General features: G+C 42.8%; 2 long non-coding RNA genes across 2 annotated transcripts in view; one reads left to right on the plus strand and one right to left on the minus strand.

The window, feature by feature from the left end:
• LOC148004741 (uncharacterized) overlaps positions 1-26,698 on the plus strand; it is a 35,182-nt gene extending 8,484 nt beyond the window's left edge. Inside the window, exons 2-3 of the long non-coding RNA XR_015625442.1 lie at positions 10,639-10,758; positions 21,315-26,698. This is a non-coding gene — a long non-coding RNA (uncharacterized LOC148004741). The remainder of the gene's footprint in view (positions 1-10,638; positions 10,759-21,314) is intronic.
• LOC148004742 (uncharacterized) lies at positions 1,445-21,552 on the minus strand. The gene is made up of 4 exons (XR_015625441.1): positions 21,387-21,552; positions 11,750-11,840; positions 11,266-11,486; positions 1,445-3,358 (listed from the first exon to the last, which is right to left on the minus strand). It is a non-coding gene; the product is annotated as an uncharacterized LOC148004742 (long non-coding RNA).
• Positions 26,699-27,330: the final 632 nt, after the last annotated feature.

Here is a 27,330-nt window from a genome sequence, read left to right on the forward strand (position 1 = left end):
CAAAATACCACATGTGTTCTAGGGCACATACTGAAATTCTTCTCCACTGAAACCTCTAGAGCCAGGCTTCCACCATTCAAATCACCCTCAGCAACAAAGTCTTCCATATTCCTACTAGGGTAACCCAGTAAGCCCCACTTAGAGCATTCCACTGCTTTCTGAATCCAAAGTTCCAAAATTCACATTCTTCCAAACAAAAGCATGGTCAGGCCTATCACAGCAATAACCCAGTCCCTGGTACTAACTTCTGTCCTAATTGGGATTTTACTGCTGTGAACAGACACCATAACCAAGGCAACTCTTATAAGGACAACATCTAATTGGGGCTGGTTTACAGGTTCAAAGGTTCAGTCCATTATCATTAAGGTGGGAGCATGGCAGTGTCCAGACAGGCATGGTGCAGGAGGAGTTGAGAGTTCTACATCTCATTTGAAGAATGCTAGAAGAAAACTGGCTTCCAGGCAGCTAGGACAAGGGTCTTAAAGTCCAAGCCCACAGTGACACACCTATTCCAACAAAGGCTACACCTCCAAATAGCGCTACTCCCTGGGCCACGCATATACAAACTGTCATGTCCTCCCTGTATAGTGTAACTCCACTTGAAGTCTTTTGATTATATATAATAAAATAAATGTTATAAATGTATACTAAGAAATATTTACAGGAATAAGATTCCATATGGCCTTTTCAAAGGCCCTTAGTGCTAGTTATCCCTTCTTCAGACTCGTTTTTACTAATTAACTTTTTTCTTTGACATTTTCATACGTATTTGAAGTCCCTTTTACATCATTCTCACCCGCTATCCTTATTCCTCCATACAAGTGCTCGCCCATGTTCCTGTCTTAAAAGTTTGCTTACTCAGCTACTCAGCATTCTCATCACTTACTCAGCATTCTCGATACTTACTCAGCATTTTGTCACTTACTCAGCACTTTGTCACTTAGCATTCTCTTCATTTGCTCAGCACTTTTCTCACTTACTCAGCACTTTTATCACTTACTCAGCATTCTCATCACTTACTCAGCATTCTTATCACTTACTCAGCACTTTTATCACTTACTCAGCATTCTCATCACTTACTCAGCATTCTTATCACTTACTCAGCACTTTTATCACTTACTCAGCATTCTCATCACTTACTCAGCATTCTTATCACTTACTCAGCACTTTTATTACTTACTCAGCATTCTCATCACTTACTCAGCAGTTTCATCACTGTGCCTCCCAAGCTTTTAAAGCAGGGAATAATGTAATCTGATTTACATTTTGTATATTTTACTTAATTTATCTGTTACCCTTAGTTTGTTGTACCACATAATAGGTTTCATTGTGACTTCTTCATAAAAAATTCCATACAGGAAAAATTTACATAAAAACATATTCATTTACATATATAATGAGGATTTGGGGGGTTGGTTGTTTGGTTTTTCTGTTTTTCTTTTTCAGTGCTGGGAATCAAATCCAGAGCCTGTCCTTATGTTCCGCCACTGAGCCACACCCCGAGCATCCAGGTCTTGCAATATAAAATCACCCGGCCACAGCACCCGTGAGAGTGCAGGCCCATTCTGGCGTTCTAGAAAATTCTCTTGTCTGCCTTGGGTACTGCTCTCCTTCTTCCCATCCTAGTCCTTCCAGGTTTGCTTTGCTTACCATTAGGAAGGTCACTTTTTACACAGAGCAGATGAATTGGAATGAACTGGAGAGATGAGAAAGTCCAGAGCTAACGAGAGGCGTGTCACAATTAGAAAAATAAACAATAATTAGTGTTTATTGGACAGAGATGGTCTCAAGCATCAGGCTGTTTCCCACACAACCTATTTTTAAATTGTTAAAAAAAAAATCTCTGCAGGGGGCTGGGGATTTAGCTCAGTGGTAGAGCGCTTGCCTAGGAAGCGCAAGGCCCTGGGTTCGGTCCCCAGCTCCGGAAAAAAAAAAAGAACCAAAAAAAAAAAAAAATCTCTGCAACAAGTGCCGGGACATTGCTCCTAATTTACAGAAGAGGAAACTGAGGCTCAGGGTTGTTAAGCAATTACAGTTGGTGCGCATAGTCAGACCTCTAGCGCTGTGGAGTTTGGAGTCTCAATACTCTACAACAGCCCGCCCTCCCGCCCTCCCAGAGTGTTCACTTTATGCCAGGAGGGGTTAATGTTCTAGCTTTGATGAGAAAGAGCCTGGGCTCAAAGAGTGTCATTAGCTACCCTAAGAGGATGAGCAGAGAGAACTCTGAGTTCTAGAGCACTGCTCTTTACCACACACTTGCTTTATTTCTTCTTTGTCCACCCATTTAAAACCAGCAGGGGAGTGATTGGGTGCACTCTCATTTCCACAACACCTCCCCGGATAGCTTTTCTTGAACCGGTCTTCCAGCTCATTCCTTAGGAGCCCCTGCCCCTCCAGGGACATTATGAGGTCCCTTTGGAATCTTGACAGGTTCCCAGACGCTTCTTCCCCAACCTCAGGGTGGAAGAAAAATTAAGAGCCCAGGTGCCCCAAAGTGGCTGGTCCTGCCTGGCCAGCTTGTTTGAGACTTCTGCACAAGGACAGAGTGTTCATGGCCTCTGCACTCAATCAAATGCATACAGGATGTTAATGGCAAACTCAGAATAGCGAGCAAAATGTTCCTTTTGGGAATTCTCATGTGACGCAGGAGATGAAAATGAGCTGTAAGTAAACAGTTTCAGAGGCAGAACTGAGGCCCTACTGACAACCCATCAGAGCCTTTGAAAATGAGGAGCAGTGACAAATCTCTCTGATAATTCTTTTTAATTTTGCTGGAAAAGAAAGGTCTAATTTTATATCTTTATTTCTTTAAAACTAAAACTAATTTATTGGGTATACTTGTGCACACACACGCGCGCGCATGCACACACACACACACACACACACACACACTGGGGCCCCTCAGAGGAGCCAAGGGACAACTTGCAGGGGTCGGTTTTTTTCCTTCTACCATGTGTGTTTCAGACAGTAAACTCAGATCTGAATGTTTGGTGACAAATGCATTACCTGCTGAGCCGCCTCCCCAGCCCATTTTTGGATCTCACTACTGAAGGAGAAACCCAGCATGGCATGGGGTGTCAAGGCAGGTACCAGTGAGCCACCTCGGAGACACAGAAGATTTAATCGTGAGATGCAACTCAGCGTTTGGGAAGCTGCTGGACAGACAGCTGAGTGTGTGAAGCTTATAACTGATGGCTATAGTGACCTTGAATGTCACCAAGCAATGAGCAGCTAGCACTGTAGCTGACCAGAGACCGAAGCACAGCTGGGAGAACTCGATCTGACGTTGGTTTGTTTTCTTCTAACCTTTATGCCCCCTTATTCCAAACAGCCCCTCAAGAAGATAGCACCAACATTCCTAGTAAGAAAGAGACATCAAAATAGTAATTTGGTCCCTGCCCCATATTAGTGTTGAACCCTGCCCTTTGCACATGCTAGACAAGTTTTTCTGTCACTGCGCTACAATCTCTGCCCAATTGTGTACTGTATGTAAGTACAAGCTAGTATGTATTATATACATCTACAGAACATCATAGTGCAATCAAGTGCCTTTGTATACAGCATCCGTGTCGTATTGAAAGAAATGTGATTTCATACTAGATCTTTTTAATATTCTGTTGTTTGTTTTATGAGACAGAATCTCGCTCTAGCCCATGCTATCCTGAAATTCACTATGTAACCCAGGCTGGCTTGAATCCTAAGGCAAACCTCTTGTCTTGGCCTCCCAAGTGCTATGATTATAGGCGTGAGTTGCCACACCCAATTAATTTGAGTGTTTTTGAATGGGTTTTACCTCCCCATTCCAGGTCTTTGCTCATAGCTCTGACACATGATGTTGCAATCATATATGAGAGTTGAAATCCAGATACCTGTGTTAAGATTCTGTGTGCTCTTGGTCAAATTATTAATTTTTCCTGAATCAGTGCCTTTCTCAGTGAGATAAGAATAATAATCTCCCCGGGAGGCCATGGGAGAGTGCACGTGCTATAACACATCACAGAAAAACTTTGTAAAAGGAGAGGAGAGATGGCTCTTTAGGCAAGTTCATGAACCCGAATTCAGATCCTCCACACCCACATCAAAAGCAGGATAGGGCTACATGCATCTGTAACCTAAATTCAGAGGTGGACAGGAGCAGGCAGCTCTCCAGATCACGGGGCAATTCAGTGAGTGCCCTGGTCCAGTGAGAGACTCTATTTCAAATGAGTAACGAAGACACTGGACATTAACCTTTGTACTTTGCATGCATGTGCATGCGTGCACGCACGCACACACACACACACACACACACACACACAAATACACACACACACAGAGGGGGAGAGAGAGAGAGACAGAGAGAGAGAGAGAGAGAGAGAGAGAGAGAGAGAGAGAGAGAGAGAGAAAGAGAGAATGGGGCTGGAACTCATAGGCCAGGATCAGCAACTTGTCTTCTGTGCAGTAGGGAGCCAATTTATGTGGAGAGGAAACTGTTGCCCTGTGTCCATCCTAAAGTCATCTGATACCTGGATCGGCATCCAGCATGTTAGTCGGGGAATTAGAAAAGGAAGAAGGCTGTGAGCGGTGGTGGTAGTCCCAGACTTCACAGGAGGCAGGCGTGAGAGGGAATTAGGAAGGATTATATGACTAAACACGGAACCACTTCTGCAGAGCAAGTCACACTTGCCTTTCAAAGGATACCTTAACATTACAGTCATGGTATAAGACTCCCTGGGGTTAAATCTCCCTCGGCCATTTATTCACCGTGACCTTAAGCAAAATATTAACCACCCTGTGCTTCATTTTTCTCTCATGTAAAATCAGGGTAATGACAGTATCAATTTCACAGGGATTATTATAAAGATTAAAAGAGTTAATGATGAGTAAAGTATGCAGAACAGGGCATAGCCTAAAGTCTACAACGTTATATGATTGATACCCTTACCCCTAAGTATTCCTTGTATTGCCTCGGGGTGGCTGAGAAGACACTGAGGGGGGTTGTGATGCACAGACCCTCCTCTCAGTGACACGAACACCACCATGGACTAGGTTTGCCCCACTGCACCGCTTACATCTGCCCAGCCGAGGTCCCATATTTCATTTCTCCTTGTCATTAGATCATTTCTTTTCTATGTCCATCCTTGTCACCTGTCTCCCACCCCTGAAGGTGGGAGAACTGGAGTTCCTGAGAATTGAAAGCTCCTTCAAGGAGGTCTACTCTGACAAGAAAACAGAGAAGCAGAGTCAAGAGAATCCACCCACCAGGACTGAGGAACTAATGCTGTCTGCCAAGTGCTTGTTTTGACAGCATGAGGACACAAGATTAAGCTCCAGAACCCACAGTTTAAAAAGCTGGGTGAGGGCTGGAGAGATGGCTCAGCGGTTAAGAACACTGACTGCTCTTCCAGAGGTCCTGAGTTCAATTCCCAGCAACTACATGGTGGCTCACCACCATCTGTAATGGGATCCGGTGCCCTCTTCTAGTGTCTGTGTCTGAAGACAGTGACAGTGTACTCGTGTAACATTAAATAAATAAGTAAGTAAGTAAGTAAGTCAGAGCTCCAGCCACTGACTGCTCTTCTAGAGGTCCTGAGATCTGATGCCCTCTTCTACTGTGTCTGAAGACAGCTACAGTGTACTTATATATAATAAATAAATAAATAAGTAAATAAATAAATAAATTTTTAAAAGCTGGGTGAACTGAGCATGCTCATCTTTAACTCCAAGACTTAGGAGGCAGAGGTGGGCGGGTCTCTGTGAGTCTAAAGCCAGCCATGTATGTAGTGATTTCAGGACAGCCAAGGCTGTATAGAGAGACCACGTCTTAAAAAGATTAATTAAAAATCTGGATGTGGTAGCTCATGCTTATTATGCTGCCCAGTGGTAGGGAGGGATGACAGGTAGTTCCCTGGGATTTGATCAGTTCCAGGCCAATATGAGACATAGAAATATTGTTTCAAAAGACAACATGAGACATAGAAACATTGTTCCAAAAGACAAGGTGGGTGGTTCCTGAAGAACAACTCCCAAAGTTGTCTTCTAGCTTCCACTCATGTGTACACACACACACACACACACACACACACACACACACACACACACACAATGCAGAACAGGCATAGGAGAGGGAGGGAGACAGACAGATGAACAGACAGACTGATGGATAGACCAACAGATGGACGGAGGCAGAGAGACAGAGTTCATTTATTGTAAAGATGAAAGAAAATACTTGAGTAGAAAAAAAAATGTCACAAGTGGGGACTTTTGGCTCCTGTCTACACTTAAGCTCCTTCTCAGACGGATTGCCTCATCACAGTGGCACCAGCCGACAGGTTCCATCCTCTCCATTTGGTGTTGCTAATAACAAAATCATTGTCCTAGTTGGGGTTTCTGGGTTGGTTTGGTTTGGTTTTGGTTTTGGTTTTGGTTTTGGTTTTGGTTTTGGTTTTGGTTTTGGTTTTGGTTTTGGTTTTGGTTTTTGTCAACTTGGCATAAGCTAGAAAAAGGAACCTTAGTTAAGAAAAAAAAGATCAAATTGCCTATAGGCAAATCTGTTGGGCATTTTCTTAATTAGTAAGGAAGGGCCCGGCTGTGTGTGGTGCTGCCTCTCCAGCATGTGGTCCTGGGGTATTTAAGGAAGCAAATTTAGCAAACCATTTAACAATACCCCTCCATGGCTTCTACTTCAGTCCCTGCCTCAGCTTCCTCCTGCCTTGAGTTTCTGCTCTGATTTCTCTCAGTGATAGACTAAACTGGAAGTTTAAGCTGAACAAAACCCTCTCCTTCTCAAGTTGCTTTTGGTCATGGTGTTTTTATCACAGCAGGAGAACCCGTAACTAAGACAATCATAGACTGGGTAAATTACAAAGAGAGAAGTTTATCTTGGTTTACAGTTCCAATCCAAGGTCAAAGGGTAGCATTGCTGACGGCCTCAGAGTCCTGAGGTGCTGTGCATGATATGGCAAGAGACTAACCAAACTGGTTTTAGTAGCAGGTCCACTTTCCAGGCAACCCATTCAATCATTAATCCACTCATCCATTAGTCACTGGAGGGATCAACCCATTCAGGAGAGCAAGAGCCCTAGTCACCAAGAAGAGGTTCCCTTGTCTGACCTCTTAATGTTTAATAAGGGGAAAATCCAACATGAGCCTCAGGGTGGGACAAACCACAGTAGTTACCAGCTCAGATCTCATAGCTATCATCACACTGTAGCCTAGACTGCCCCCATTAGAACCAAGCTCAAAAAATTTTTTTTGTGTCAATACCTAAAGTCATTGATCCTGACCAATACACAGTGGTTCAGGGACCTAGGACTGGCCTCACCTGAGTGAGAGGCTGGTTTCTGATTAGTCACCTAGGGTTAAGAGCAGATGGCAACTCCAAAATGGCTGCATCTACCACTTAGACTATGTGGTAAGAGAATCTCCCAGGAAGACAGACAGGGATGCAAATGGTGCTTTGGCCCACAGTGTATAAAGCATGGGGTTCCCAAGTTGCATGTTACGGCACCAAAATGACCAATGAAAACATGACGATCATTTTTTTCTTTCACGTGAAAATTGAAAAAAGTTCTGCCAGAACTTTTGAACTTTTGAAAAGAATCTGCCAGAGGCCCTGATGTCTTGTGTCTTTTCTCTCTGGCATTCTATGGTCTAAAATGGCACCAGCCAGCCAGAATGAGGATGCAGCAATACGTTTCTGCTCCCTTAGGGCACGGCATGGTTTGCACAGCTCACTTGTACTCACGAGCACTGGCCGGACCTCAGCCACACCTTGAGAAAGGCTAAAATTGGTCTGCCTTCTAGATAGCCAATTTCTCAACTAGAACTTGCGTTATTGCAGGGAGAAGGCTGGCAGTTTCTACCCAGAGAGGATGTCAGGCCTTTGAGTATGTGGTCAGGAAAAGTATCTTTCTTCATAGGTAAATCCTTGCTGGTTTGTCAGTTTCTTTTTTTAGTAGTCTTATTGAGGTATAATTTGTGTACCATTAAATTCGAACTTGATGAAAATCTTTGGTTGGATGGTTTTAGTTAAATTTATGCAATTGTATAACTGTGTACAAATCTAAATCCACTGTATCTAAATCTATTTCCTGTGTCAGGGAGCACCCATTGCTAGAAATTTCATATAAACAAATCATGCTACAGGTAGTCCTTTATGTCTAGCTTTTTACTTAGAATAGTATCTGGGGATTTATTAATGCTATTTCATATGTTTTTGATGGTTAATCTTCTCTTAGTTGCTGGACTATTTCCTGAGGCATGGCAATAGCACTTTGTGCTTACCTATTTACAAGGCGTGAACAGCCACTTGTTTCTAGTTGAGAGATCCTACATGTGATGTTACTAAAAGCACGATCCCAGCTTTGATCCTGGTGTAGTAGTGCACAGCTGTAATCCCAGCCCTTGGGAAGTGGATATAGGAGGATCAGTAGTCCAAGGCTAATCTTAGCTACATCACAAGTTTAAGGCCAGCCTTGAGCTGGAGCTCCAGCCACTGACTGCTCTTCTAGAGGTCCTGAGATCTGATGCCCTCTTCTACTGTGTCTGAAGACAGCTACAGTGTACTTATATATAATAAATAATCTTTTTTTTAAAAAAAAGACCAGCCTGCACTATGTGAGAGCTCATATTAAATATTCTCTAAAGTAGGTACCCAGAAGTTACAAAACTGATAACTGGATCATGGAGTGTACCTAATTTCTTAAGAAGTTTTCCAGTTGGTTCTACCTTCTCCATGTCCTCACCAGCACTGGGCATTGTTAATCTTTTGGATTACAGTCACCCCAATAAGAAAGAGTATTGTGTCACCCTCTGATGGTTTTAATTTGCATTTCCCTTCTGAGAAACAGTGCTGAATGTATAACAAGCTGTAAAATCCCATGGAAGCACTGCTTTGGCTTCAACTAATAAATTATTATGTATTGTATTTTCATTTCTATTCCGTTCATTTCCTAATTTCAGTGTGCATGTATGTCTGTGTGTGTGCCTGTGTGTGTCCCTCTGTATCTATGTGTGTATGTGTGTGTACATGTCTATGTATGTGTCTCTTTGTGTGTATCTATGTGTATATGTATGTGTGTGTGTGTGCCTGTGTGTCTGTGACTCTATGTGTGTTTCTGTGTGTAATGTGTGTATGTGTGGGTGGAGGAGTGTCTATGAATGTGTCTCTTTGTGTATATCTATGTGTGTCTATGTGTGTGTGTGTCTGTGTGTCTGTGTTTCTGTGTGTGTGTGTCTCCGTGTATGTGTGTCTCCATGTGTCTGTGTGTATGTGTCTCTGTGTGTGACTATGTGTGTATGCACTGTACAAGCCTAAGTGCATACACAGGTGTAGTAGCAATGTACTTTCTAAAGCAATCCAACTCCAGCTTCTGTGAGACCAGTAATGCATATCTGAGATGCCCCAGTGAAGGCTCTATATGAACCTACTGAAAATATTCCCCATCTCAAAAATTAGCTCAGTCATTCAGCTGACTTATGTGGCAACATCTGACAGGGGCCAGCAGCCTGCTCGGGGCTAGGGATGTGTGCTAAACATGCCATAGCTCACACACTCGAGAAACCTCGGACACCAGGGAAGAACAGGGTTGAATGAGCAGTTAGTTATTCATGTGGTAAGTACCACAGAACAAAGGGAACAGGCTGTCACAGGAGCTGGTGCGCAGCAGGGACAGGTAGTCTAGACTGGGGGATCAAAGGACTCTTGGAAGAATCACCGTCTGGACTAAGACTGAGGGGAAGTCAGCACTGACCAGAAAAAGCAAGCGGGGCTTGCTCTGCATATTAATGATGGCTGTTCAAAGCCAGAAGTTCAGCGTGACTCCTCCCCTACTTGTTCCTCCCTCCCACAGCTTCCTCACCTCCCCCATCTATGGGGTTTGGGGTGACCTCTAGAAACAATGGCTCTTTATTGGTTTGTTTTCTGTAGTGCAAGCTTGCCTCAGTAACTATGTAACTACATAACTGAGGAGGCTCCTGCCTACACTCTGGATTACAGGCCTGTGCCGCCATCTCTGGCTCATTTTCAAATTTGTTTGAGCCAGATGTATTTAGACATTGGGGCATGTGGTAACACCAGTAACACCAACACTGGCAGCTTCCAAGTGTAACGTGTTAAACCAGCTGCCTGGGTTTCTCTAGATAAGCATCAAACACCTCATGGGACTGGATTTAGAATTCCAACTTCTACTTCCTGGTCAAACTATTGAGTAAATGAGGCAAATTCTGTCTCTGTTTCATGTTTTTCTTAATAGCGGCAGTAGTGGCAAGAGGTAAGCCAGCCTGCAGATGTGTCTTTCCTCTAGCATGATAAAAGGAGTCTTTTTTTTTTCCTTTAAATTCATAACCAAGTGGAAGTGATTCTTGAACGGGAGGTGCCACAGAGAGCAAGCTCAGATCCTCACTAAAATAAATGAGACTTTATAAAATGTGCCAGGGGGGCCCACACAGGTCCCCAAACTCACTGAATAGTTGAGGAGGACCTTGGTAATGACTGCTCTTCTGGCCTCTGTATCCCAGGTACTGGAATCACAGGCATGTGCCACAATGCTTTGCTCGTGGGCAAAGTTTAGGCATAGAGCTGGAGTCTTGGCATCTCTGATGTCTCTCTCAGGCTTACTCTATCCTCTCTCAGGCTTACTCTATCTTCTCTCGTAGGTCTCTTTCATCCATGTGGCTTAAGAAAGCACTCTGAACATCCAATAATCTACTCGCAAGGTCTACTGACTGAAGCAAACCAGATCTGTCTCTAGACAGCAAGGACCCTTATTGACTATTGTATGTATATCCCACCACTCCTTCCCTCCTCTTCAGAATTCTGTTCTAGTCTTCTCTATCTTTCTTTATCTAATCTGTTTATCTGTTTTCCCTGAATATATGTCTGTGCACCACAATGTGTGCCTAGTACCCACTGAGGTCAGAAGAGTGCCCTGGATCTCCTGAGAATGGAGTTCCTGACAGCTGTGAGCCTCCATAGGAGGGCTGGGATGCAAACCTGGATCCTCTGCAAGAGCAGCCAGTGCTGTTAACCACGGAGCCCTGTCTCCGGCCTCACAGTTCTAATAGAGACTATTAAAATGGGATTCTAATGAGTGGGGTTATTTTATGTGGTTTAAAATTTTTGTTAGCTGCCAAATGACTTTAAATACTGTAAGGGTGGAGAGAGGTGAAACCTACCTTGCCTGTTATAAAGGCCATAGTTGATATCCCTATAACAAAAGACAGGTTGACAACTATGACACTAGAAAACAAGGAGCCTGCAGATTAAAGACCCACAAAACTTACAAGTTGAAAGGCGTTTCGATGCTTGGGGCCAAGGGAGCAGGGTCAGCCGTGCATGTGTGTATGTGGTGCTGAAAGCAGATGGAGAGGACCCTGCTAGGCACATCTGGTCCGATTCTTCTTGGCCCCTTCTTGCAGCATCCTACTCTTAGGGGTTGGGCAGGACCCTCTGGAGTGCAAGGTGTTAGTGCATCAGTAGGAAGGCAGAGGCTTTATGGCTGGCCCTGGGGAAAAACAAAGTTCTGGCTTTGATGACCGCCTGGAAGAAGATACTGTGGTTTCAGTGGCTAACCTTGGGAAAGAACAAGGGATGGGAGAAGCAAGAGGGCAGGAGAGGGTCAGGGAGAAACCTTGCATTTGAGGCCTTCACTCTGGGGTGTCAGTTTCTGAACCTCCACATTCTCTAATCTGATATCCACTCTCCTATCCCCTTACACCAACCTTGGACCAAATTCCCCCAAACAGGCCAGTGTGAAAAATCACCCACTCCACAGCCGCGTGTCTTCTTTCGGGATTAGGTGTAGATGGCTCGATCAAAAGGAGGCCTCTGCAGACTCAATCCACCAGATCTTCTGTTTCTATAGACACAAAAGAAAACAAGAAGCGGGGCTGGGGATTTAGCTCAGTGGTAGAGCGCTTACCTAGGAAGCGCAAGGCCCTGGGTTCGGTCCCCAGCTCCGAAAAAAAGAACCAAAAAAAAAAAAAAAAAAAAAAAAAAAAAGAAAGAAAACAAGAAGCAAAGACAAACTGTGAACTCCGTTTTTCAGTCATAGACTTCTGGTGAAGACGTTCCTATTTGGGTTCCAGCATGTTCGGCTATAATGTTTTGTGTCAAAGGATAATTTCAGAGCCACTCCTGAGCAGCCCAATCAGCAACATGAAGGACAGAGAAATGTATAATTATTATAAGTCTTCATCCGGTCACCAACCAGATTGCAGAGCCTCAGGACATGACAGCTTTAACATCAGTGACTCTGAACTAGAAGGATGGGGAAAAAATCACTATCGTAGTCACTAGAGTCACAGCTTGACACCGGAGGGAAGGACAATGTTAGGGTTCTAAACCTAAAATGGTGGTGCATCCCTTTAATCCCAGCACTCAGGAGGCTGAAGCAGGTGGATCTCTATGACTGTGAGGCTAGGCTGGTTTACATAGTGAGCTCCAGTCCAGCCAGCTACAGAGTGAGACCTTGTCTCAAAAAGAGGCAGTGCCTGTGAGGACCAGGGGTTGGGGAGGGGGAAGGGGGGATTGAAGGGTAGAGTTTGCAGATTGAAGGTAGATACAACACTTCAAAACCAATGAAGCAGAGCCTAAGAACAAATGCATATATATGTTTATCTTTAAACAATTTTTCTTGTTTTAGTCACCCCATTTGCAGAGATAATAACAGTAAGGCTGACGAATCCACAAAAATATGGTCTGGTGCTTTATGGAAGCAGTGACTGGCCACATGTCTGTTTAATCTCACATTGTGTGTAGTGATTGTGATGAATGCGTTCTGAGCTACGGTCCGAAACAGGAAGATACAGGGTGCCAGTGCAGTATGGCAACAATTCATAACAATAATGTATGAAAGTTTTCACCACAAAGAATCACTGAAGAGATAAATATAGTTAATCTGATTTAAACATTATTCAATGTAATCAATGCTTCAAGCATGACATAATATCCTATTAATATATTCTATTTTTATGCTCTTATGGATCAGTTAAAAATAAAAGTATACTGCGGATGGCGGTATAGACCTTTAACCCCAGCACTTGGGAGACAGAGGCAGGCAGATTGCTGTGAGCTCAAAGCTAGTTTGGTCTACATAGCGAGTTCCTGGACTGTCAGGGCTACATAGACAGATACTATCTCAACAACATCCCCCACCACAACCCAGTAAAAAAAATAAAGAAGGACAAATAGTATCTTGGGGTGAGGAGATGCCTCAGTCATTAAGTGTGTGCCGTGAAGGCACAAGGACCAGAGTTTAGATCCCCAGCGCCACATAAAAGCTGGGGGAGAATGTGAGGGACAAAGACAAGTGGGTCCTCCCAGCTAGCCAACTGGTGAGCTCTGGTTTCAGTGAGAATAATAAGAAAGTGAGTGGCTGAGGATGACATCACTTCTGGCCTCCACACATGGATGTGCACACATGCTCGCGCGTGTGCACACGCACACACACACACACACACACACATACACACGCACACACGCACACATGCACACATGCACAAATATGCATAGCCTTACACAATAGTGAACTACTTATTAATTATAACAGGCTACATAGCAAGGTCTTGACTCAAAGCACTGAAATAGATAGATAGATAGATAGATGATAGATTGATAGATAGATAGATAGATAGATAGATAGATAGATAGATAGATGATAGTCTGATGATAGGCCGATGGTAGATAGATGATAGATGGTAGGATGTCATATCGGTGAAGGCAGATACAAGCTAGAATGAGGCCTGTCATTGGACGAGAAGGAAGGATGGATGGGAAAAAAGTTTTAGAGAGAGGAGGAGACTGGAGGAGGCAGTGGAGAGAACATGGAGGCTGATGTTAAGATTCCTCTGCATATTTACAGGTTGTTATGAATTTTTTGTCTTTTTTATTAGATATATTTCCTTATTTACATTCCAAATGTTATTCCCTTTCCCGATTTCCTGTTCATAAGCCCCCGTTCCCTCCCCCTCCCCCATAGGGGTGTCCCCCCCATCCACCCTCCTTAGGGCCTTCCCAACATTCCCCTGCACTGGGGGTCCAACCTTGGCAGGACCAAGGGCTTCCCCTTCCTCAGGCCCCAACAAGGCTATTCTTTGCTACATATGCAGTTGGAGCCCTGGGTCAGTCCATGTATAGTCTTTCGGTAGTGGTTTAGTCCCTGGAAGCTCTGGTTGGTTGGCATTGTTGTTCTTATGGGGTTGCAAGCTCTTTCAACTCTTTCAATCCTTCCTCTAATTCCCCACAAGGTGGTCCTGTTCTCAGTTCAGTGGTTTGCTGCTAGCATTGACCTCTGCATTGGACATGCTCTGGATGTGTCTCTCAGGAGAGATCTATATCTGGTCCCTTTCAGCATGGACTTTTTAGCTTCATCAATCTTATCTAGTTTTGGTGGCTGTATATATATGGGCCACATGTGGGACAGGCTCTGAATGGCTGTTCCTTGAGTCTCTGTTCTAAACTTTGCCTCCCTATCCCTTCCTATGGATATTTTTGTTCCCCCTTTTAAGAAGGAGTGGGAGCATCTGCATTTGGTCATCCTTCTTGAGCTTTCAGTGGTCTGTGGATTGTATTTTGGGTAATTCGAGCTTTTAGACTAATATCCACTTATTAATGAGTGAATACCAAGTATGTTTTTCTGTGATTGGGTTATGAATATTCTTAAGAGATGGATGTGTATAGGATTTTGTGTGTGTAGATGAGCAAATTATATATTATCAATTGGATCAGAGGTTGTTATGTTGTGTATTCTTTCATATGGCGATTTAAGTTTAAGAGAGTTTGTGGTGGTGGAGACACTGGGCCGCTACGGAATTGAGATGTGTGTGTCTGGCATGGTGGCAGCCTGCCTTGGGAACTGGATGGGTAGAGAGATTGTTGCCAGGATCAGAGAGAAGCCATCGGCAGTGTGATATGGGATGGAGCAAAGTAGCTGAGAACCATTGCTGACTGAGATGAAGACATCTACCAGATATCTTGGGGCACTGCAGTTCCTGACCTAGTGCAGGATGAAAGAAAGCATTTTCTATAATTTTACAGCAACAATAGATAAATATAGATAGATCAGTAGATCGATAGATAGATGACAGTTAGATGATAGATAGTAGATAAATTATAGGTAGGTAGATTATAGAAAGATAGATAAATAGAAGATAGACAGATGATAGATGATAGACAGATGATAGATGGTAGATAAATGACAGAGAGATAAATATAGGTAGATCAATAGATAGAAGATAGAGGATAGATGATAGATAAATAGATAGATGATAGATAGATAGATAGATAGATAGATAGATAGATAGATAGATAGATATCTTTTGGGTTTGTTTTCTTGTTTGTTTCAAGACAGGGCCTCATGTAACCCAGGACAACTTTGGGATCTCTTTGTACCTGAGGATCAATTTGAACTTCTGATCCTCCTGCCTCTACTTCTGAAGTACTAAGATTACAGACACATGCCACCATGCCTGACCTTTAGATTAGACTTGTAAAAAGCATCCCCACGTCAGAGAGCCAAGTCAAAGGCTCAGCATTGGGCTGGGCCCCTGGTTCCTGTGCTATGGGAGGAATGCTCTCTCGTCAAGCTCCCCCAAATGCTGAGGTTTCTGGGCCTGCCAGAAAGTGAAGTTCTTTACTTCCTGACCCAACAGAGCCCTGAGGTGAATCACAGAAACAAGGTAACAGGTCAGTTTTCCCAGTGAGGAGCTTTCAGGTTCCCCAGGCATTGGATCAGCTCCTTAGAGCAGGCAGTCGCATGTGGCAATATGACATCCAGTCACAGCCTGAGTCATGTGAACTTACCACCATTTCTATTACAAAGAGCACAGGTTCTCATTGAACCTATGTAGAGAATGGTAAAGTGGAAACATATTACCATAAAAATAAGAATATTAGCACACACAGTAGCGCATGCCTTTAATCCCTCCTAGCACTTGGTGGATGTGGGTGGGATCTCTAGGAGTCCCCAAGTCAGCCAGAACTATATGATGAGACCCTGTCTGTAAAGAAAGGAAAAAAAGGGAGGGAGGGAGGGAGGGAGGGAGAAAAAAAAAGGAAGGGAGGGGCTGGGGAAATGACTCAGTGGGTAAAGTATTTGCCATACAAGTGTGAGGACCTGAGTTGTATCCATCAGAGCACACATAAAGTCAGAAACAATAGCATACATGCATACACACACAGAGACCACACACACCCCCCACACACATAAATGCTCATATCATGTCATATATATATATATACACACATTCACACCTACACATACATACATGCTCACACAGATATATTCACACACACACATACACACTCTCACACACTCACATACACACTCTCACACACTCACATACACACACACACACACACACACACACACACACACACACACACACACACACCAGATAAAGGTTTTTTTAAAATTAATGTATAGTTTTAGAATTTCAGAGGGCTCCATTAAGGAGAAAAGTAAACTCTTCAGTTTCGCTCACAAAGATTACAAAAATCTCTACAGGCTATAGTTGTCTGGAAAGAAGGAAAAGGTCTCCTTAAACCTGGAAGGCATAATGATTAAGCAGTGTCATAAAAATGGTCATAAAAGTGACAGTCATGGGGTTGGGGATTTGGCTCAGTGGTAGAGCGCTTGCCTAGCAAGCGCAAGGCCCTGGGTTCGGTCCCCAGCTCTGGAAAAAAAAAAAAAGAAAAGAAAAAAGAAAAAAAAAGTGACAGTCATGCCTCAGCTCAGACACATGCAACTATTTCTCATCCTCCTAGATGATTTTATGAGCTGGTTTCTTCCTAAGAATTCTGGGAAACTCTGTTTGGTTATGTAATTTCAGGATTAAAGAAACTTGCCTTCAGTAGTACATGGGTCAGGTGACTCTGTCCCTTAACTGAGCCTCCTGAAGACACACTGTAAGTTATAACTGCTTATAAAAAGGAACTTCCAGAAAAAAGTGTCATAACAAAGTAACTCATGTGGACTTAGAAAGGCTCGAATTAAAGGTCTGATGAGAATAACAATAATATAACATAATAGCCAAGGATGTGACTGAAGACATACAGGGCCTAGGCAGCTCACCCAAGTTTGCAATACCTAAAGTAGGCCAGTCCTGTGTGAAGATATCAATAAAACTCACCCACTGTTCTCAAAGGAGGCTAAACACCATTTCTTGTTTAACAATACCCCCTCTTAAAGTCAACTTTTTAGCTCGAGAATTTTGTCATATATTGATGGTTTAAAAATCTTTTTCAAACTAAGATCACGGGGGCTGACTTAGAGATGACTCAGCACTTAAGAACTCTTGCGAAGCCAGCATGGTGGTACATGCCTTTAGGCCTAGCAATAGAGAGGCAGAGGCAGGTGGATCTCTGTGAGTTCAAGGCCAGCCTGATCTACAAAGAGTTCCAGAAGAGCCAAGGCTATTACAAAGAGAAAACTGTCTTGAAATACAATAAGTAAATAATAAACAAACAAACAAACAAACAAACAAACCAAGCTTGCTGCTCTTTCAGAGGACCTGGGTTCAATTCCTAGCACCCACGTGGTGACTCACAGGCCAACAGACTTGATGTCCTCTTCTGGCCCCCACTGGTAGGTACTAGGCACAGAAGTAGTACACACACATGCAGGTAAAACATTTACATAAAATATAAAAAATTTAACTGAAAAACATAAGCTCATAAAACATTGGAAATAAGTCATTCATTTAATCAGAGCTAAATAGAAAGAAATAAAGTCAATTATCAAAATGAAACAAACAGAAGAGACTCATTTTTCCAGTAAGAAAGACAGCTTGAGGCACAGAATCTATTCTATTTCTCCTAACCTATGTTTTCTTTTTCTGTGATCCCTGGTCAGTTATCACTCTAGAGGCAGTGGGGCCAGGGAGAATGGAGCCGATAAATGGGGTAGACCGACTTTATTCAGACTCTCAGACAATTTATACTCTTGTTTTTCTTGGACATGTATCCTGGGGTAAGTTATATTTCATATTAGTGGTTGAGAGACACGTGGAAGCTGTCTCCAAAGGCTTGCCCAGGTGCTACCAGTTGCTGAGCCTTGGTCTGCTTAAACTCTTCCCACTTAGAGTCCTCTTCATCAGAGAAATTTTCATAACACCCTAGCTATATAACCAAACTATTTTAGTGATGGTTCCATTGTTGTGACGAAACACCGTGACCACTCTAGCAGGAACGGTGGGGTGGCTCTACGTAAATGCTGGGGACAGTGCAGCTGCAAAAGCATCTCTTGCAGGAGGATCTAATTGAGGACTTCCTGTGACACCGGCATTCCTGCAGGAGGTCCTAATTGAGGACTGCCTGAGAGACCAAGGATTGCTGGCACAAACAATGCCAGCCAATCAGAAACTGCTGTTTAGAAGAGATGTTTCCTTGGGACCAATGGGGCGTGGGTAGAGGGTATTAAAGGAGCTTGCTGCAGCTTTTCTCACCTGCTCCCAGAGTCTGTGTTGTTGACTCTGTGCCAACTCACCCCCCATCCCAAAGAGCAGGTAGGGAGAGAGCTGTCCAGAGCACAGGGAACAGACCACAACCACTCTTATGAAGGAAAACATTTCATTGGGGCTGACTTACAGTCCATAGGTTTGGTACATTGTCATCATGGCAGGGAGCAGGGTGGCACACAGGCAGACATGGTGCTGGAGAGGAGGCTGAGAGTTCCACATCTGGATTTGCAGGCTGCAGAGAGAGAGCGAGAGAGAGCAACACTGGGCCTGCCTTGAGCATCTGAAACCTCAAAGCCCACCACCAGTGACCCATTTTCTCCAACAAGACCATGCAGGCTAATAGTGCCACTCCCTATGAGCCTATGGGGGCCATGTTCAAACCCTCACACAAACATACACTGATGTAAGTCATAAAGAAGCTTATTTTATAAGTTATTGGATTTGAATACTAATGATATGGATGAGATTATTTATTTTCACATAAAAATTGAACCTTGGCTGTACTGCAGATGAAAGGCATCTTCAACATTTTTTCAGAGTTGACCAATATTTTGATTTTATAATTAATTGCCAATGCTCAGACTATTTCCTGGATAAATATGTTTATCAAAAACATCAGAAATCCACAGAATATAGCATTTACATTCATTTCATGATTACTAGATTTTTGACTAAGAGATATGTCGGCTCCTGCGTTACCCCCTTCACAGTTCAAAGAAGACATTGAGCGTGATCACAGCCTCCATATGCAGTTGCTCCAGTTGTGGCAAGGTAGTCACTGGGCAAGAACTGCTCTAATTCATCTACAGACAAAAACTACTGTCCAGGAAAAGACACAAAATGAAACCTCAAAGCCCACCACCAGTGACCCATTTTCTCCAACAAGACCATGCAGCCTAATAGTGCCTCCCAGCAGCCAGCAGCCTGGGTCTGCCAAGATGAGTACGTTAGCCCTTCCTTCAGAATTCCTGCTACACTTAAGGTCTGTCAGATGGTTCTGGGTCAGAAGGCTGAAGACAGACACTCCGTCGTTCTGCAGAATATCTGTCTCTGCAAGCTGGCTTAAGTTTTGGAAGCTCTGTTTTTGTGCTTCCAATAAATTCAGGTAATATTTAATTCATTCTCAGATTTCTGATGGGGTTGAGTCATAGTCTCATCAAACTTTAAGTTGTTTAGCTCTAAGGAAGATGATGTAGATATGAAAGGATGGTTTCCAGATGGTAATGCAAGTTAAAATCAGAACACAATTCAGGTATAGAATTATAAACCCTTTTAAGTTAGGGTAGATGATAGAGTAATGTACCTAAATTGACAAAATTGATGGAACAGACGTTATTAGTGTATATCCTACCTTATAGTTACATATAGCTATAACTATGTTCATATGTTCATCATATGTCCATCACATGTTTGTTGTATGTCCATCACATGCTCATTGCATCTTCAGCACATACTCATTGTATGCTCATTGCATGTTCATCACATTTGGCACATGTTCATTGTATGTTTGTCATATGGTCATCACATGTTCATTGTACATTTGTTGTATGTTTATTCTATGTCCATTGTATGTTCATTGTATATCTGAGAGAAATGGCTTTTTTAAAGGACGAAAAGGTGAAGTGCTGTAGATTTGGTTTGTTGCTTATGTTTATTGGGTTACCAAATTACACGAGAATTCGCACATCCACATGTGAGATGCTGAAGGTTCCTTTCCCAGCTGGCTCTAATTGGTAAATAAAATTGCCAGCAGCCAATGGCTGGGCAGAGAGATAGAAGCAGAACTTTTGATTTCCCGGGCAAGGGAGAAAAAGGTTTTAGAATTGCCCTGACAGGGAAGCAGGAGGATCAGGCTTGAGAGCTGAAGGAGCGGGCATGTACAGCCATGTAAGAGTTGGGAAGGTGCTGCCCAAGGGGGCCCCATTTGGGTCTAGCTTAGAAAAGATGAATTTTAGATTTTAGTAAATAATAATTCAGGAGTATCAGAGGGGAGGCATTAGCAACGTTGAAGTTTGGGAGTGGAGTGGCCCGGCCATTGAGCTACTTAGGACTTATTAAAAAATAAGACTCTGTGTGTGTGTGTGTGTGTGTGTGTGTGTGTGTGTGTGTGTTTCATTAAAGAATATAGAGCTTTTTGGCGGGGGGGGGGCAAGGAACTCAGGCAGCTGTTGGTGGAGCAGGGCAATTTGAGTAGCATTAATTAATTTATGCAACAGTAAGCCTCCATCCCTGCTGACCCAATGGTATGGGTGTGGCATAAAAGCTACACTTGCAACATCCAGCAGATCTGGGAATTCAATTCAAAAGAGAGTGGAAGAGATTCCACCCAAAAGGAGCCCTAACACATACAGCCTTGGTGGTATGGGTGTGACATAAAAGCTACACTTGCAACATCCAGCAGATCTGGGAACTCAGTTCAAAAGAGAGTGGAAGAGATTCCACCCAAAAGGAGCCCTAACACATACAGCCTTGGCATTTGAACCCAAGCAGGGGCTCTGTGGCTCTTCTAAAGTTGTCTAGCTCACAAGAGAAGAGAATCAAATGGAAAGATTGGATCTGAGAATGACCTGTTGGAGAGAGAGTTTAGCTTCTTCAAAGAGGCCATATTATCTTTGGCAAAATCATGTCAACAAGAAAGGAAGTCAACAGAGGGGCAAGCATGGGCTTGGCAAAGCGAGAAGAAAGAAAAAGTATATCAGTTGACTAAGGAATTTTCAAGAGGAGAGGGAGCATAAGTCCAAATGGAACAGACAGGGTTGGAAAACGTAAAAGCCAGTCTTTTAACTAAGCTGAATGCTGCCTCTACAGCTCTTTGGGAAATGAAATAACCATGGTTTGAAATCACTTCCTGGTTCTTTTTTTTCCCCCAAAAGTACTCACTCGGAATGATTGAGAATGGAAATTCATAAGAAGCTGGGCATCATGGCACGTGCCTGTAATCTTACCGTTGTGAGGATGAAGAAGGAGAATCCTGAGCTTGGCACCAGCCTGTACGGTGACACCATGTCCCAAAACAGCAACAACTACACACCAAAAGACTTTCATGGCAAAGGATGAGCTAAGGATGGCGCGCAGCTGCAGCCCCCTGGAGGTGCACGGCTGCCCCGACACACAGCCGAGGGCGACCCCGCCCACAGTATGTGAGCACCAGGTCTTTGAGGTCTTGCCAGGCCTGGACACTTGAGCTGACAAAGCAAACAGCCCCTTGGTTATTGCAAATTCGTTCTTGTTTTACTTGGCATTTCCTTAGTCAGTGGATTGACCATGTTTCATTTATTTACTGATAATGTTTCTCTTCTGTAAAGTGAGTATACTAGTCTCGCGTGATTTTCTAATTGAGCAGTAGAGTTCTCCACCTCCAAAAAGCTTTTATAAAGATTAATTCTACTCACAGAAATGTGAAATGTCCTCACAAAATTACGACTTTGTGAACCAAGGACTATTGCCTTGATTCTTTCCAAACAGACTCTCCTTGGGGCTTCTTGCATAAGGCTGGACACCCTCCCGCTCACTTGCTGTGGTATCTAGAGATATCGCTCATAGTTGCTAAATACCCACTAGCGACTGTACAAATACAGTTTTGTAATTTAAAATTTTTCTAGTTCCAGGGTAAAAGCAAAAGAAAAAGTTTCTTTCATAAAACTTAGACCTGTATACTGGCTGCCATTACACAATTGGAAAGCAGCAGAAAACATAAGACAAAATTTAAATATTGCCCTGAGGAGGTGTGAATTGGATGGTGCTATTTAGGTCTGGGACTGTTTGAACTTCTGTATGCCAATGAGGACCTTGATGGGAAAGCTTGGGCTTCTATAGTGAAGACTTCAATGGAAGGACTGATTTAATTATAGTTCAGCTTTCACCCAGATGGGAATTTAGAGGTTTTTATTTTCATTTTTTTCCATGTGTGTGCAAGCCTACGTATGTGCATATATACATGTTACGTGTGTGTTTGTGTGTGTGTGTGTGTGTGTGTGTGTGTGTGTGTCTGCATGGTTACCTGTGATTATCGGTATTCATGTGTAGTGTGACATCTTGGATCCCACTTTGCCTACACCAGATAGCCTGGCTTGCCATCTTGCCCCAGGGATCCCTTGTCTCCAACTTCCAAGTCTTGAATTACAGGTTGGACACCCACACAGCATTTATGTGGGTTCTGGGGATGTCAGATCTGAACCCTGATCGTAACATTTGTGTGCAAGTGCTTTATCCACTGAGCCATACTTATTCCCATGAACATGCGTGAGTGCATCTGTATCAAGGCAAGCCTGTGGAGGTCAGAGGACACTTCCTGGAGCCAGATTTCTCCTCCCACCATTGATCTCCAGTCATCAGGTTAGGCACAGGGTCCCTTACGGTTAAGTGTTTCACCCTCCCTGTTTGGGTTTTTTTGTTTAGGACAGGGTCATAAGCAACCCAGGCCAGTCAAGAACTTGCTGCATGACCAAGACTGTCCTTGAACTCCAGTGCCTTCTGCATCTTCCTCTAAGTGCTGGGGTTACAGGCATGTGTCAGCATGCCCAGCTGGCACTCAGGTTGTTTTAGCATTAATTGATTTCCTGCCTGGTAATTAATTTTTTAAATTTAGCATATTTCTGGTTATTTGTCCTAGTGGGCTTTCTACTGCTATGAGAGCCATGGAGGAAAGGGTTTATTTTATCTTATTCTCTACAGAATGTCATGAAGGGAAGTCAGGACAAGAACTCAAGGCAGAAACCTGAAGCAAGAAGCCATGGAGGAACACAGTTTATTGGCTTGCTGCTGGTGCTTCCTTGCTCTGCATGCTTTAAGCCTGCAGTGAATTCTCTCCCACTACAATCACCAATTAAGAAAATACCTGCCCCAAATAGACAGACTTGCCTACAAGCCAATCCTGTGGGGGAATTTTCTCAAGTAAGGTTCCCTCTTCTCAACTGACTCATAACTTTGTGTCAAGCTGACAAAAAACTAACCAGCACACCATTGATACCAGGTTTGTGGGGTCTCCCTTTTGTTCACAAAGATGAAGGAAACTAGAGAATAGCACTTGAGTGGGAAATACAGTATAACTCCAGCACCTTAAAGGCAGAGGCAGAAGGATGGCAAGTTTGAGGTTATCCTAGGCTCTATGGTGAGTACAAGGCCAGTCTGGGCTACACATTGAAACTCTGTTTCAAAAAGTCAAGAGCTGAGGGGGAGTGTCTAACTCAACTAAAGCCTGTTTGTCTACAGTTGTCTTAGTTTCTTTTGCTGTGAAGAGGCACCTTAACCAAGATAATTTATATAAGAGCGAGTTTATTGGGGGTTTGCTTAGAGTTTCAGAGAGTTGACTCTATGGCCATCATGGCAGAAAGCATGGTGGCAGGCAGGCAGGCAGGCACGGTGCTGGAGCAGTAGCTGAGAGCTTGCCTGTAGAGACAACGATTAGTGCTAAGATGTGCATAATTTAATAGTCTTCATTTCAGTTCTTCAAAGACAAGAGCCTCTGTTTATAGCCGGGTCTGACTTCAAACTTACAAGCTTCCTGCATCAGTTTTCCAAGTGATGGGAACTCAGGCATGCACCACCATATTCAGCCTCTAATTTAATTTTTATTATTAGGGTTATATCGCTTCTCAGCCTTTTGGCTAAGAACAAGTGTATTATTCAGATTATAAAGTTGCAAAAAAAAAAAAAAAAAACCAAACCAAAACAAAAACCCAGTCATCTGGTGGTCCTCCAGCAACTGTACTGCCCTCTACCTTTACTCTGAAGCCATGACCAGGGTAACCCAAGCAAAGTCAAGGCCTGTAATCTCTTGTGGCAAATATATATCAAGAATTAAACTTGATAGATTACTGAGTATGCTGTATCCATTTCTTTTGGAAAATATGTTACTGGCCTTGGCCAAGTTTCCTACTACTTCTAGAGCTGCAGGGTTAAGCTGAGCGGATATAATATTTGACTCATTAATAAGAATTAGAAGCGCCCTAGAGAAATGGCTTGTTGTGTAAAGAGGCTTGCTACTTGCAGCCAAGCTGGACAACCTGATTCAATTGCCTAAACCCACATGGTGGAAGGAGAGATCTGACTTCCACAAGGCATCCTCTGGCCTCCACATGCATACCATGGCACCCCTGTTCTCCGAAATAAACAAACAAATGTAATTATTAAGAATTAATGCAAAGATGTCTCAAGGCAATCAAAAGTTGTTGCTATTGCTTCTCTGTGACAAGTCCAACCTGTATCAGTGAAAGGACAGGGCCGAGTCTCGTTCTTAGTGCCTAACGCTGCACTTGGGCGTAATGCCCAGCATGGGCTGATTGAGTTCAATTGACTCTTGAGCTGTAAAAGAAATGTGTGGGGTTAAGTACAGGACTGGGAGGAAACATCCTGAGCTGCAGTCTTAAGAGTGATTATCTTTAGGGAGCGAGGTACTTGCTGTTCTTTCTGCTTTCTACCTCTGGCGTTTTCCCCAAACCATGACTTCAAGTGCTTTGGTACAAGATTGCTTCTAGAAACGATGAGACCCTTCTCTCTCATTCTGTCTGAAAGTGTGGTTTTTACAGACACCATGGGGCCACACAGACAGCCAAACACTGCTGCGTGCTGCAGTCAACCAATGACGGAACCAATGACGGACCGCATAGAGGGCTGTGTTCTGTAAGATGATGTCACCTCACACTATCATGGCCATCTAAGTTTGTATAATAATACACTCCACGATTTTAGTACAAGGATGACAACCACTAGCACATTTCTCTGAATGTGTCTCCATATTCAAGTGGCATGTGTCTGTAGCTCTATAAAGACATTGAGGCAGCCCCAAGCAAAACTAGCTTCCTCCCCTCTCCCTGCTTCCCACTCTACACCGGGCTATGCTGTGATGTCTTCCAAATCACTATTTTTATTTACTGCCACATTTCCAAACAATGTATTTGTGTGGCTTGCTTTTTGATGTGGGTCTCATTTTCTCTCGATTCTTCCTGGACTATGAGACTTCATCTGTTTGGTCGATCCACTCCTCCCCTTCCAAAGAATCGAGGGTAAAAAATTGAACAGAGAGATATGAAGTGTTACAACATAACAATTACACAATCATTTCCAAGCCGCTCGCCTTTTGTTTTTCCCTGGCATTGATAACTGTTTTTATTTGCTTAGTTTTGGGTGTCCCTGTCACTTAACTTGACCTTCCTGGCTTTGTTTATTAATCTTCTAGAACAGAGACTAGAACAGCCATCATGCTGGGAACCAAATCAGAAAAGAAATAATCGCATCCTAGGATAAGCTCCCAGACAGAGAGGAAATGAAAGCAGGGTAAATACGTGACGTTAATAGAAATTAGAACAGTCTAATTCATTGCCTTTGCTAACACTTTGACCTCAAAAAGTTAAAAGGAAGAGGCTGGAGATGGCTCAGCAGTTAGGAGCCTTAGATGCTCTTGACCAGGACCTGGGTTCAATTCTCAAAAACAACATAGCAACAACAACAACAACAAAAATTGTCGCCAATTCCAGGGGCTCTGATGCCCTCTTCTGGTCTCCTCAGGCACTGCATGAACAAACATACAAACAGAGAGAGAGAGAGAGAGAGAGAGAGAGAGAGAGAGAGAGAGAGAGAGAGAGAGAACGTGCTACCACATGATGAATGGATCTTATGGAGCTAAGCACAAAGGCCAAATATTATTTTGAGCTTAACTCTCCCTACGAATATTTGACTACGAATATTTGTGACGGCTAAAGAAACTCCATTTTATACTAGGCAGCCATCTTGGTAGCTACTAGTCTTTTGTCTCTGAAAGTCCCTGAAAGAAAAGTTCCTCATAACTCTGACTCAGAGACCCCCACCCAAAAATGTACAGGTGTGACCACCTAGTTGTTATGATAGGTCTAGTTATAGGATAAATGACATATTATATATGACATATGATATATGAATAATGTATAATATATGATGTATAATATAATATATAATGCATAAAATATGATAATATACAATATATAAACATAATATATGTGTAATCATATATATGATATGTATGTATATTATATATGCTATGCATTTATATTATATGTTGAATATTACATGTTATGTGTTGTTATGTTATTTATGTATATAATATATGTATTTTGTGTATAAAATATATATGTATTATGTGTATACTATTATATGTATAATATAATATATATGTATTACATATAATATATATGTATTATATGTATATGTGTATAATATTATATGTTAAGTTTTATGTTATGTGTCATATATCATATTATATATTAAATGTTATATACCTACATATATTGTGTGCATATATATTGCCTCTATAAAGATACCAAAGATTGTTTTGAGTCACCTTAACTACTTACCTTGGCAAAATAGGCCAGTTTTTTCTTGTTTTCATGGATATTGAAGATCTTCTTGTAGTTTTCACCTTTAAAGATTCTACCCTCAATTCCCTTCTTATGACCATCTTAAATTTGGTTCAGATTGTTTGTCTTGCTAGCAGCTAATCAATAAATCTTTTCATTATAGTTTACTGAGTCACCAGGTGGTGATGGCACATGCCTTTGATTCCAGCACTCAGGAGGCAGAGACAGGTGAATCTCTGTGAGTTCAAGGCCAGCCTGGTCTACAAAGATAGTTCCAGGACAGCCAGGGCTACACTGAGAAACCCGGTCTTGAAAAATTAATGATGATGATGATGATGATGATGATGATGATGATGATGATGATGATGATGATGTATCAAGTCTATGACTTTTCCAGGGGTCACAAACTTCACAGAACTGTTAAGAATGTTAATGTTTCTTTTTAGAGATTAAAGCCTCACCATTTAGCTTTCACTGGCCTGGAACTCACTGCATAGGCTAGGCTGACCTTAAACTCACCAAGATCTGACTGCCCCAGCCTCTCAACCACTGGGTTAAA

Source organism: Rattus norvegicus, chromosome 7 (assembly GCF_021556685.1).
Source record: "Rattus norvegicus strain SHRSP/BbbUtx chromosome 7, alternate assembly SHRSP_T2T, whole genome shotgun sequence".
In the NCBI taxonomy this organism is placed as follows: domain Eukaryota; kingdom Metazoa; phylum Chordata; class Mammalia; order Rodentia; family Muridae; genus Rattus; species Rattus norvegicus.